The sequence below is a fragment of the Coptis chinensis genome, chromosome 5 (assembly GCF_015680905.1).
Source record: "Coptis chinensis isolate HL-2020 chromosome 5, ASM1568090v1, whole genome shotgun sequence".
Classification (NCBI taxonomy): Eukaryota; Viridiplantae; Streptophyta; class Magnoliopsida; order Ranunculales; family Ranunculaceae; genus Coptis; species Coptis chinensis.
The window spans coordinates 98,346,825-98,359,856 of record NC_141460.1 but is presented as its reverse complement, the minus strand read 5'-3'; the positions used below and the strand labels follow the sequence as shown (position 1 = coordinate 98,359,856).

Here is a 13,032-nt window from a genome sequence, read left to right as displayed (position 1 = left end):
TTGTCTCAAGTAGAGTGATTGAATTTTATATAGAAGAGAATGGTCCTTCGTTCCATACTTATACTATATTATTTTAGAACGGACAAATTGAAAAAGAAAAATATAGATACATTTGATTTGATGGAAACTCATTACCAAGCACCAGATAGTTTATGAATACACCATAGCTCGTTTCCTGATTACTTTTTCCTGTCAAATAGTTTTTTTTGTGTATTTTCTGCCCGGAACGCAATTAATAGAATAAAAGGTTGTAAGAAACAAGCAAAGCATTAAAAGGTTCACTAGGACTCAAAACTTGTAGTGCTACAATTTCGAGTTACTGATTGTTGTATCCTGGTTAGACAACGCTTGAATAACTGTTAGCACTCGGTCAGGGGCGAAATTTATATTTAGGGCATTGCTCTGCAATCCTCAATCCATAAGTGTGTATTTCTATTACTTTGATGATAGTAGTCTATTAATCATCTTTTCTTAATTCTACACTATTATCAAACAAGTTATTCATTCTTTTAAGTAATTATCCATATTGTTTATAAGTGATTCTAACGCGAATTTAGTATGAAAAATCATTTTTCAAATAACAGTTCAAATATGTTGGTATTAGGATTTAGGAATGGAGATAGAGCTTGTAATGCACTCAGAATTCTAAGAAAATAATGAACAACAAAATGATTGTACGATTCAATAAAATGAGCTTGTGACTATGGTCATGCCATGTATATGTTAACGATAACCACATGTTTGCATTGCAGGCTTACCCATTATAGCACGCAAGATAATTACTATTGGTGAGCTTACTATATACTATATATCATGTATCGGCTCTTTACAAAAACATTTGCAGTTTTTAATTTAAAAGCTATCTCTTTGTTCTGGTGTACCCTGTGGAGTTGGAATAGTTCTTACAATCTTATTGGTACTTTCTGAGTAAAAAGATAATTTTTCTCATTTCTCTCTTATTGGTGGAATAAAAGGAGACTTCAACAAATGTAGAAGTGTTCTTGGAGAACTATGGATGTCTTGGTCTACAAAGGTACAAGTATTCGGAAGTTAAGAAGATGACCAATTCCTTTAAAGATACATTAGGCAAAGGAGGATATGGTCAAGCGTGTTCAAAGGACAACCGTGATGGCCGTTTTTAGTGGCGTTAAAGGTATTGAATGAGTCCAAGGGTAATGGAGAAGATTTTGTTAATGAAGTTGCTACCATTGGCCGGGACTAACCATGTCAATGTGGTCACCTCCTTGGCTTTTTATCGAGAAAACTAAACGAGCTCTTGTGTAATGAAGTTCATGCGAATGGATCCCTCGAGCGGTTTATTTACAAAGACAAGGAATCAAGTATCACGCCTCTTCTAGGATGGGAAAAACTTTACCAAATAGCACTTGGTATTGCTAGAGGGTTGGAATACTTGCATCGTGGGTTGTAACACTCGCGATTTTGCATTTCGATATAAAACCTCACAATATCCTTCTAGGCGAAGACTTCTGCCCAAAAATTTCTGATTTTGGGATGGCTAAACTATGTCCAACCAGAGATATCAGTATTTTGTCATGGGTTGGAGCTCGAGGAACTCCTGGTTACATTGCACCTGAAGTCTCGTTTAGAAACTTTGGAGGCTTTGGAGGGGTGTCTCACAAGTCGGATGTTTATAGTTATGGAATGATGGTGTTAGAAATGATTGGTGGGAGAAAGAACATTGATGCAACAGTGGAGAACATGAGTGAGATTTACTTTCCGCAATGGATATATAATCATCTTAAACCAGACTTCAATATAGAAGGATCCTCTGAGATGTTTGAGGAGGAGACGACGAAAAAGATGATCATAGTGGCTCTTTGGTGCATACAAACACACCCATCAAATAGGCCTTCAATGAGCAAGGTGGTGGAGATGTTAGAAGGAAACAATGAAGAGTTGCAAATGCCTCCAAATCCTGCACTATCTTCTTCCTCATCATCATAGGAGTTACTCTACGACTAAAGTGGGATTTGTACTACAACACGCTCTTTAAATTTAGATAGGGAAGGGTCTCATTGTACTAATTTTCTGCAACAGTAAAAGACATATTATAGCTCCTTTTTCAACTGTTATCCTCCAATGCATGGCAAGATCGATCTTCAAGCTCCATACGACTCTTTGGTGCTATCGGGCTTTATTAAACTATCCAATGACATGTATAGCTAAATGAAATTTCTAGTTGACTTTGTTGTTTCACTTGTTCATTATATTTGTATATAGATGACTTAGAAATACAGAACATTGTGTCAACTGAGTTGGTGACCAAGAATTAAAAGAAGATTAAGGAGGCGGAAAGGTTAGGTGGAAATGCTCTTAATGGATCATCAGATGCAAGCAATAGAAGAATCTCTTTTGCTGAAAAAGTTAAAGCAAATGCTTCCATGGAAATCGATATAGCTGCGTTACCCATTCCTGGGATGAAAGGTAACATTCCATCTATAAGAATTCCAAAACAAGCAATAGACAGAGGTTTACATTTATGCAAATTCAGTTTAGTAGGTCGACTTGATTTCCAAAAAATCAACATAGACACATTAGAACTATATTTTGTAGAAAGAAATGCGCCCAAAAGGTTGTTGGAAAATAGTCCCACTGGGAAAAGGTTACTTCATGATTAGACTTACCTCTAAGGAAGATCTTGTCAGAATTTAAATCAAATTCTCAGGTTAACAAAGTGGAAGCCAAATTTTGATACTGAAATCCTGCGCATTTCTCATGCAATGGTGTGGGTTAAATTACCTAAACTAAAACAACAATTTTGGGACTATGAAATACTCATGGCTATGGGTAGATGTATTGGTTTCCCCATCGGTATTGATAAAACAACTGCGGAGAGAGATTTTAGGTTTTATGTAAGTGTACTGGTTAATTTAGATCTTTCTAAACCAATTCCAAGCCAGATTATAGTCGAAGTTCCAGATGGACAAGACTTTATCCAGGAAATTTAACTCTCAAGGCTTCCAAAATTTTGCTCCCATTGCAAGTCAATTGGACACTTGATGAGCGATTGTAAATCTCTACAGAAAGAGATAAGAGATGAGAAGGACATAAACCTGGAAAAGGAACCGAGGCAAGAAAATCGGCATGCTCTTGAAGGCCGCAAATCATCGGAAGGAGGCGAAAATAAATCAAAAAAATAATAGGGAAGTTGGAACTAGTGGGGACAAAGACTCACAGGGTGTTCCCATTCCTACTCCAATTTCTACCGGCACTGGGGATACATTACTAGAAAATGTGGTGGGTCTAGAGGGCGGAGATGCACAAACACAAAAAGCTGGAACTGATCACGTTGATGCTATACCACAAGTTGGGGTAGCATAAAATATAGCTATTGATGATGTTGCATTGCTTCCACTAGTTGTGGAAATGCAATCAGTGCATCCTTTGAATACACCTCAAGCTGCTGTTACAGCTACTAACTGCTCTCTAGCTGTCGCAAATTCTGTTTCTCCAAACTACATTGCAACTCCACTCAGAGTTACTATGGTTGAAGATCCAATTGTGCCACAAGAGAATAGTCGAGCAGCTGATTCCTATTCTCCCATTGCGAGGACTATGAAGAGTGGAGCTTTAGAGCCAGATTCCTCTTCAACGACGAATGGTCGAAGTCCAATTCTTCTTCCACTACTGGAGAAGGAAACAGGCTCAAATTATTGAATGAGGCAAATTCACTGCTAAGATCGGTTAATTGGGTTGAACTCGCAGATGAAGATGATAATGTCGAGGATGGTGAAGAAACATGGCAGACCGATAGCAATGAAAAAGTATAAGCCTGCATGGATGGTGCAGGAGCATGCTGATGATGAGGATAACTCAAAGGATGGTGAGGAACTATGGCAGATTCAGAAGAAGAAAGGAAGCAAGACAAAGGGGAAAGATGTCGATCCGACTCCTCGTCCACCCAGAGCTAGAAACATTCCAGCAAGATATAAATTAATTACTCTTACTGGAAACACACATAGTTTAGAAATTAGAATGAAGGCTTTATCACTTTCATGGAATATATTTTGTTTGATTCAAAGTGGGAACTTAATCCAGCCCGGGTGGTGCTTAACCCCTATATTGTAACCTTATTATTATATACTAGTAAACGGGCACGTGTGTTGCACGTATTACAAAGATAATTATTTGGGAAAAGAGTGGGGATGACATGTTATTTGCTAACTCATTAGTCATTTACACTCAAGAAAATTTTGAGCATAAGCACTGCTTTAGAAAATACAAATAAAGATTTGCATTTTTTACCAAAAACTCAAAGATCTACATTTACATTGAAATCCAGTATGCTCAAGCAAGTTCTGAATGACATTCTTACAAATAAACTACTGTTTAATGCTTAATATATTTAGTTACAAAAACGAAATTGGCATAGCCCTGCAGAAAAAAGAACTTCACATTGGCGTTCTCACAAAGATGTTGCTAGCATTTGAGACTCTCATAGACGTCAGATGTGACCCATATGGACCTGTCAATGAATTTCTTTGCTTGACTGAAACAGGGGAATTTTAGGTTCATTCATTGGGTGTTTACAAATGCCGCCTTAGGGTTAGTATGTCACAGATCAACGGTTCATTGTCTCCTGCTGAATGTGGCGGTTTAAATGCCTTACATCATAAGAATGGAAAGCTTCAGGCATGTTTGTCGTAGAAAATAAAAATCCGCAAAAATGGCCAAGAATCTAAGATTACCTTAAACTGTGCATAAGTCCTACTTGTAGAAGCTCATATCCCATTAAAGAAAAGTCTATTTACATACACATATAGATGAGTTACAAAACTAATTTCTTGTTATTCTAGTGGATATATATATACGAATGTGGGTTTATTTGTTGTTTAGGTGTACTCAAATGGAGCAAATATTTACTTTGTAATACTTGTGTAAACATCTAATATGGGTGTACTCAAATGGAGCAAATATTTACTTTATAATACTTGTGTAAACATCTAATAGAACCACAATATAAAATTAGATCATGATGGTATTAAAAATCTATGGCAATAAATACAAAGTCTTAATTAATATTTTGACCAAGATGGTGTTACTTGGTTGAGGGCCTTCTAATTCTAAAACAGTGGCAGTCTTCTAAACATAAGTTCTAATGCAAACTAACTTTTGTACATTTACAGTTTTGCATGCATTCTAAATGTAGTTAATAAATATAATTGTGGATTGCATGCGGCTCAACTCACAATAAAGTTTCAACTATGAGTATCTAGCTAAGTTGACAAAACTATATACAACAAAATTGCTAAGAATCCAAGATAAGTACCTTAATTAAATTGTGGATAAGTCCTACCTATAGAAGGTGATAGTCCCTTAGGTAGCGAGCCTGAGAGTCGCAAAACTAATCTCATTTTCCTTTTTGGTCCTTTGTTTTTGTCTTTGTCGGTTGTTGGCCAGTAATTCTTTTCTGTTCATTATAAGCATTAAAACAGTAAAAATAAAAACAAACTAACATGAATAGTAAACAACTTCTGTTTGGAAAACATGTCGTGTTCGTTATACTAAATGCATGACCGACCTAAAGTCCATAGGACATACATTTTGTATAAACCACTCTTAAACAGTAAAATATTTCTTTATGGTAATAATCATATAAATGCACGGTAGAAGAGTAATCAATAATAGAAAATGTGTTAAGGTGCATTCAGACCTACTTACCTGAATAGGGGGTTTGTTATGTCCAAAATTGATTGGATGTTGTATGCCTTGGTTTTTGACCAAGCAAAAATCATTAATCACCACCCTTCAACCCTCTGAATTGGGACGATGACGACCACTGCAACAACACGTTCATTCAAAACTCTGGAAAACATAATCAACTTAGAAGATATCTTAATTTGCAGCACATACTAAAGACAAAGAAACCTATCAAAAGAAGAATCAGTGTATCCAATATCCACTAATATGCTATAAGATGATAAAACCATGCCTTAGATATGAAAAAAAAACACCACAACAACAACAACAACAACAACAACAACAACAACAATTTTCTTTTCATGTGGCCCATTGGAATGAAGTCCACTAAAATATGAGTAGGTTCTGTGTATTTAGAGGGTACATGAAGCTAACCATTTTTCTGTGACAGTTTATGACCTTTAAAGGTAAATATTGCCTTTTCTAATCCGTACAATACCGTTAATCATTTTAGGTAGGCCAGCCTTCAAGAGAGCGCAAAATTTTGAACAAAACAAACAACCGAATTGTAATTACTCAAAAACAAAATTATATAACAAATAACACACTGTAGTTCTTATAGACCATCGATCTATGTTGATATTTTTCATAAAAATGCAACAGGCTAATCATTTCTAGAGGTTTGTGTTTAGTTCATCGTTGTATGCTGAAAATTTATGCAATAACAAAAGTACATTGTTTGAAAATTCATTCTATAGAGCATTTCACATTTCCAAAAGATGGACATTCATTGAATCAGAGGAAATTAAATAAATACCAAAAATATTCACTGGGTGCAATTTATTATGTTGGTATAGGTAATCTAAACTATGTGCCTGGTCATGGTCAGAGTACGTTAAAATTTCTAGCTAGCATACAAAGAAGTTACTCAGCTCCTCTCTATTTGGACGTCTAGTGGTTGTCAAAAGGATCTTATACTTCAAATTACGATAGAATATTACATGTTGTCAGTGGTTGATAAACAGTCTTCAACCATGGGATCAAAGAAATGGTCAAGGTCATTCTAAACCATCCAAATAACTAAGCACTTGGCATAATGATCATGAAACAAAAACTGTAGTATGCATCCCATGTCCAGAAATTCTACTAAACAACTAATATGTGAGTTGCATACAAAAGGTCACCCATTAATGACAAAATTTATATAATCCAGATTTCAAGTACATTCTTAGGTTCTCAAAGAGACCCAAGCGGAGATTGTACTGAAGTGGTACATGTGAAACTCAAAAAGAAATTTAGTTCGCACTACTCGTGTGAAATAGGTGGTAGATAGTGCCGAATAGACACAGTTGTTAGAAAATTAAAAAGTTCATGTCGGGCAGTCAAACCTATAAGTATAATCAGTTGGCAAACAAAACATATGACAGGAAGAAAATAGAATATAAACGTGATGAGAATGAACATTCAATAACCTTGATAGTCTGCTTGTTGGTATTGAAATGGGTATAAAGCGATCAGTGCACACTTCTTCTTGAGTAGGTTTAGAAACATCTTCTCCTCAACTTAATTCTTCGTGTAATTGATTGAGTAGTAACGCCTGTTCAACCTATAAATCAATTACTTGCAGATGATGTCATCAACAACAAAAAAAAAACTGGTTAAGGTTCATTCACAACTAAGTTCATTAGCAATTAACAACACATTACATTTACAGTCTACTCAATTTCCATCATAACAAAGAAAATACATAATTATGTGAAGTTTGAAATAAAATATAATGAAACCAAGATGAATGACGACGTTATTTATACCTTCCACATAGTGCGCGTCACATATGAAACCTTCATAACCAACTCAAAACAATGATTATAGAAGCATAGGCTAAAACTGCAAAGAATAAACTGAAGTGAATATAAAATTTTAGCCATAATGTATGTATGCCCATTATCCTTTCAAGCGCGTAGTGGGGTTCATGTAACTTGAAGTGTCAATTTAAACTTAAAACGGAAGAAAGAGAATGTTCTTTGAAGTATAACGTAGATAACATACTACAGTGTACTGTGTAGTAGAATAAGATGGCACGTACAACCACAACAAATTAAACTGCACCAGCTAAGGTAAACTAAGAATGGGATACTTTTGACAGATACTCACATGATTTGTATTTTTTTAAAAAGAATGGGATTAACATAAAGCAATGAAAAACAAAATAGTAATAGAGAGAGATGTGTACCCGTTGATGATCCCCTTATGTAAACAGGCGCAATTGAGTGGGATTCGCTTTACGAATTCAAAATTCTTTTGACAGTAATAAGACCAGGAAATCCGAACGCAGTAAAAGACTGGCAGTAATTAAATTCGTAAATCCAAACTTGAAAATGGCAACCGTTTCGTAACCTATCAATTCAAAGAGTGGTTAACCTTTTTAAATGGTTAAGATATTTATTGGATTATTAAGTTCTCTGAAGTGGAAACAAAGAAAATTGTATTCTGAAGAAGTTCAGTTACCTTTTTCCACAATTAAACTCTTTGAGAAGGAGGGAGCATGTAGTGTTTTGGAAGAAGAGAGACGAAGAGAACCTGGATCATTGTTTACTCACGAAGATTGGATCCGAAACGGTGCGTCTGTTGCTCGAGTTTTAGGGTGTGTTTGTTAAATTTTAACTCATGGAAATGAAAGGAAATAAAATGGGTGGTCCAGTATGGAATGGAATGGAAAGGAAATAATTTTAAATGTGTATGTGTTTGGTAAACTGAGGAAAGGAAAGTAAAAAGCTGGGGAAAGGAATAATCATGTTTGTTTGCAAAAGCTATGGAAAGGAATAATTGTATTGTTGGGTCATGAGTGTATTAGTAGTAAGCCCTATCCATCTATTTCCTTTCCTTTTCACAAAAATTTCAGGAGTTAGCTAAAGACACAAAACCTTTTCCATTTCTATGATTTTGTTTCCATATGGAAAAGCTCATTTCCTTTCCATGGGTAAACAAACGCCTTAAAAACTATGGAAAAGGTGGACCACTCTTATTTTCCTTTCCTTTCCATAGTGTTTCCATCATAACAAACACACTATAACACCCCGTGTTTTAGTTCTCTTATTTTAATAATAATAATAATAATGAATAATATATAAAATAATATATGATAACTATCAGTTAAGGATAAGAGTCCCATAAGTAATAGATAAGTGTTGTCCTTGTTTTTTGGGGAGTTTTCTCACGTATAGTTTTTGGGGAAAAACACAGCGAGGGTTTTAGAAAAAAAAATGGGAGTTTGACTGAAAGAAGGAAAGGAAGGTTTTTCCTGGTAGCTGGTTGATAATCGGAGAGCGCTGCAGGTGAGTAGCTATTTTGCTAGATCACCGATGATTCTGATTTTAAATATATCGGTGTAGTATAGGTTTGCATTTTTTATATATTGATAAAACCTGTCGAAGATTAAAACGGATTTAAAATCTGCATTGAAACTCGAATTTGGCCGACGGCTTTATGGCCGGATTAAGGGGAGTTAAACTCCAACTTATTGAAGTCGCCCTATTTCTCCGTTTATCTGTTGCACTTTTCTTTCTTGTGGCTCGCGATTTGTTGATTTGTAGTATTGAAGTTTGGTTATTGTCATTGAAATGGGTGGTTGAACTGTTATACAGTTTCAGATGGGTGTTAAATTGATGTGGTGGTTTTGTATTGTGGTGTGATGTTAGGGACGTCGAGAGGGAGATTTAGAGTGTGCTGTTGGAGCTTGAGAAGCTTTAATGGTGCCGAACGTCCATTACTGGGCTACTGAAGGTTTGGGTTTATTTGGTTGTGTTTGAACTGTGTTTTTGTATGGTGGGTTGATGGGATGATGTGTGGTGGTAGTGGGGACGGTTGGGGGCTGTCGATTTAAGCTTGTAACAAGCTTTAATGGAGGTCGACATTTTGTAGATCTAGTTTGAGGAAGAGGTTGATTAACTGAGATTAGAGTTTTTGGTTTTATGAAAATGGTGGGGGTTTGTACCCTCTCCATTTTCGGTTTTGTGGAATTGGTGGTTGTGTGGAGGTTTGTGGTGGCGGATTTTTTGGTGGTGGAGGAGATGTGAAGAAGATGAAAGATGAACAAGCCGATTTGGGCTTGGGCCTTATTCGTTTGTTTGGGCTTTAGTTATTTTGGTTTGGGCCAAATTCTTTTATTTAGTCTTTTGGGCGGTTTTAGTTGTGATTGGTTTGGGCCTTATTTGGTTTGTTTCTATGGGCCGATTTTATTAGTTGATGGGCAAAAAAAAAAAAAGCTAATTTTGTTATGGGGCAGCTCATCTTAGTTTTCTTTGGGCCGGTTTCAGTTAGATTTTGGGCCGAACTCATTTGTATTTTTGGATCAGTTTAATTAAGTTTAGTTTGGGCCCAGTTTAAGTTAAGTTTTGGGACAGTTTTCTTTGTTTGTTTTCGGGCCGAACTCAGTTGTGTTTTTGGGCCCGTTTCTAATATTGCTTGGGGCCAGTCCATAGGACTTAAAATAGATCTAATTGGGTCTTTAAATGCTTAGACTTCCGGGTTCTAAGGTTTGGGTTTGGCCAGTTGGGTCCGAACCATGGCCTTAACCATGAGCCCATGAGCCATGCACCTTTGACCTTAGTCATGAACTATGGCTATGACCCTGAACCTGTTGAATATAGAAACGACAGTTTGACTTTGACAATGAGGTGTTGACTTTGACCAGAGTTGAGTGTTGACCAGGGTTGACTTTGACCAGTTGACCCAATTTGACTTTTTAACTCGGATTATGATTTGGGCTATTCGGATAGGTCTAGGGCTATTAGCATGCTTGACTTTAGGCTAAGATCTGTATATATATATGTGTGTATGTGTATTAACTATATGTGATTTTGCAGTATTTTATGATATGCAACGTTATGACACTTAGACATCCATGAAACTAATAACGCGTAAACCAAAAATACTTTAATCAAGATACTCATTCGTTCTCTGAAATGATATATACAATAAGGTTCAATAATGCGTAAACAAATTTACCGCACTCTTTTAGAACTCTCCACGTCTCAAGTTTTAGAATTAAGTTTTATGACTGTTGATGTCATATGTTAGGTGAGCATTTATTGAATGTGCCATAAATGGCCCGTTAGCGTTATCTATGGGTATTCATTGAATGTGTCATAAATGACCCGGGTATTCATTGAATGTGTCATGAATGACCAGATTGTTTGGACTACCCTAGAGAGGAACTAAGGTATTCGCCTTGCGGGTTAGTTGTATTCCTTGAGTGTACGGGAATGTAAGGTTGGGTATTCCTTGAATGTGGCGGGAATGACCTAAGGTACATAGGTTGTGAAATATGTGTATAAGAAAAGTAATTGATTAATTAATAAGATAAATTAATTTGATTATGCGAGTGTATTTGGGCTTGCATTGGAATACCTATAGGATATCTACACATATTATATAAAATTGCTAACTTTCTTTTGCAGGAGGGTAGGACTTAATAATATTTTTGTGCAGGGACACGGTCCTACCCTTATACAACAGTGGATATCGGTAAGTTTTAAATTCAATGGTTTAGATATTAAAACGAGTTATTATAATGAGTTATATAATGGAAGTTTTGCTTGGGAAGAAGCTATGCGGTTGAAATGACGGAACTACCGCCTTCAATTTGTGAATGATTAGGTTATGATAGAGTTAAAGTGTTAGTGGGATAAGAAAAGTTTTGAATGTTTATATGTGGTTAGTCTACTCATACCCGACAAATTCCATTTTTGTCAACCCATGTTTGCTTTGTTTTGTAAGCGTGGGGTGTGTTCTTGGGAACATAGGTGGAAGGCGATGGAAACGGGCGTGTGATTGGGATTTTTGCCTGGAGCAGTCTGGGAGTTTAGTTTATTAGGTCTGATCTTTTGGAAGGATATAATAACGTAGGTTACATTTTCATATGACATGAAATACAATGTTGAAGACCTGTTATTCTTAAAGTTTGTTTATGTTTGTATTGGGATGGAAGAAAGTTTTTAATAAAGTGATAGTTGAGGAATTTGAAGATTTTTGTTGTTAAGTTGATCCTGTTGTGATGTGGGATTTAGGTTTTGATATGTGTTGTATCCCCCCGTCATAGCCTGGGTTTTTAGACAATTGAACCAAGTGATGGTTGAGATATTTATATTTCAATTATTCATTTTTTTTTTAATTGTTTAGAAATTCGGGCTGTGACACACACCCTTAACTTTTAAGAGCATTCCCAATACAGTCGACTATAATTCCCCTCTTTTCACCTCCAGGTAGGCAGTATTTCCTTTTTTTTCCACCGTTTTGGCAAAAAGCAAGGTGAAGCTGCCCAATGCAAAGGTGAAAAATAATCTCGGGACGGGATGTTGGATTCTGTCTGGAGGCATTTTGATTGAGACGGAATGTAACATCCCGTCTGGTATTTTGTCTGAAGTTAAAAAAAAAACCAAAAAAAGTCAAAAAAACACGCGAGACGAGACGGAATGAAACATTCCGTCAAAAAAAAATCATTTTTTTTTTAAAACACACGAGACGGAATCCAACATCCCGTCCGAAGTTCACAAGTTAGCCACTATCTCGGTTGAAGGTTTCACCCACGTAATGACTTAGGAATATAGTCACCCTCGTTTTCACCTATGCATTGGGCACTGCATTTGAACAAAAAAGAGGTAAAAATGTTCACATTCCCTTCAATTCCACCTGCATTGGGAATGCTCTAAGAGCCTGGAAATATGTAACTACGTCTTTACCCTTGCAATTTGTACTACCCGAAAATTTAGGGGGTGAAATTTTTGGGTACCCTTGGGATTAAAAAGTTTGGAATAAAACCGGTATTACGGGGCCTAATTGAGGAAATCAGGTTTTTGCATTATATATAAGATAAGATAATATTCACATTTTGCCTGCAAAAAAAACTACATTGAATTGCAAGTCATAGGAATAAAATTTAGGGTAAAGTTATTTGGATAGTGGTATAGTACTCGACCAAACTACAACTCCAACACCAACAGAGATCATGAATGAGGGCCTCACTGCGGGTACAAATCCTCTAATCTTGCAAAAACTTGTGACTTTTGAGATACCAAAACCATATGTAGAGTAAAAATATGTACATTAAGAACTGTTGCAAACTTCATTATTGTTCTACATGCTAAAACCCAATGTATATATATTTGTTAATCTTTCTGAGTCAGTTGGGAGAATAGTTCGTGGCAAACATATGGAAACCATTCAGGGAGAAGATAAATAGGTGAAGCAAATTGAGCAAAAGAATGAAGCTTCAGACAAAGAGCCAGCTCATCAAAGATAGTTCTAGAACATTCTGTTGTAACTAACTAACTCACGTCATTCTGTTGTAACTAACTAACTCATGTCAGCTAA

General features: G+C 36.0%; 1 long non-coding RNA gene across 5 annotated transcripts; it reads right to left on the bottom strand.

Annotated features, from left to right (window-relative positions):
* Nucleotides 1-4,272: 4,272 nt before the first annotated feature.
* On the bottom strand, nt 4,273-8,277 carry LOC147500807 (uncharacterized). Of its 5 annotated transcripts, XR_015194764.1 has the most exons (6): nt 8,170-8,277; nt 7,895-8,058; nt 7,473-7,548; nt 7,134-7,267; nt 5,683-5,826; nt 4,273-4,625 (listed from the first exon to the last, which is right to left on the bottom strand). It is a non-coding gene; the product is annotated as an uncharacterized LOC147500807 (long non-coding RNA). The 5 variants fall into 5 exon arrangements; XR_015194762.1 differs by having other exon boundaries at nt 7,473-8,058; XR_015194761.1 differs by having other exon boundaries at nt 7,134-7,548.
* Between the last annotated feature and the right edge of the window lie 4,755 nt (nt 8,278-13,032).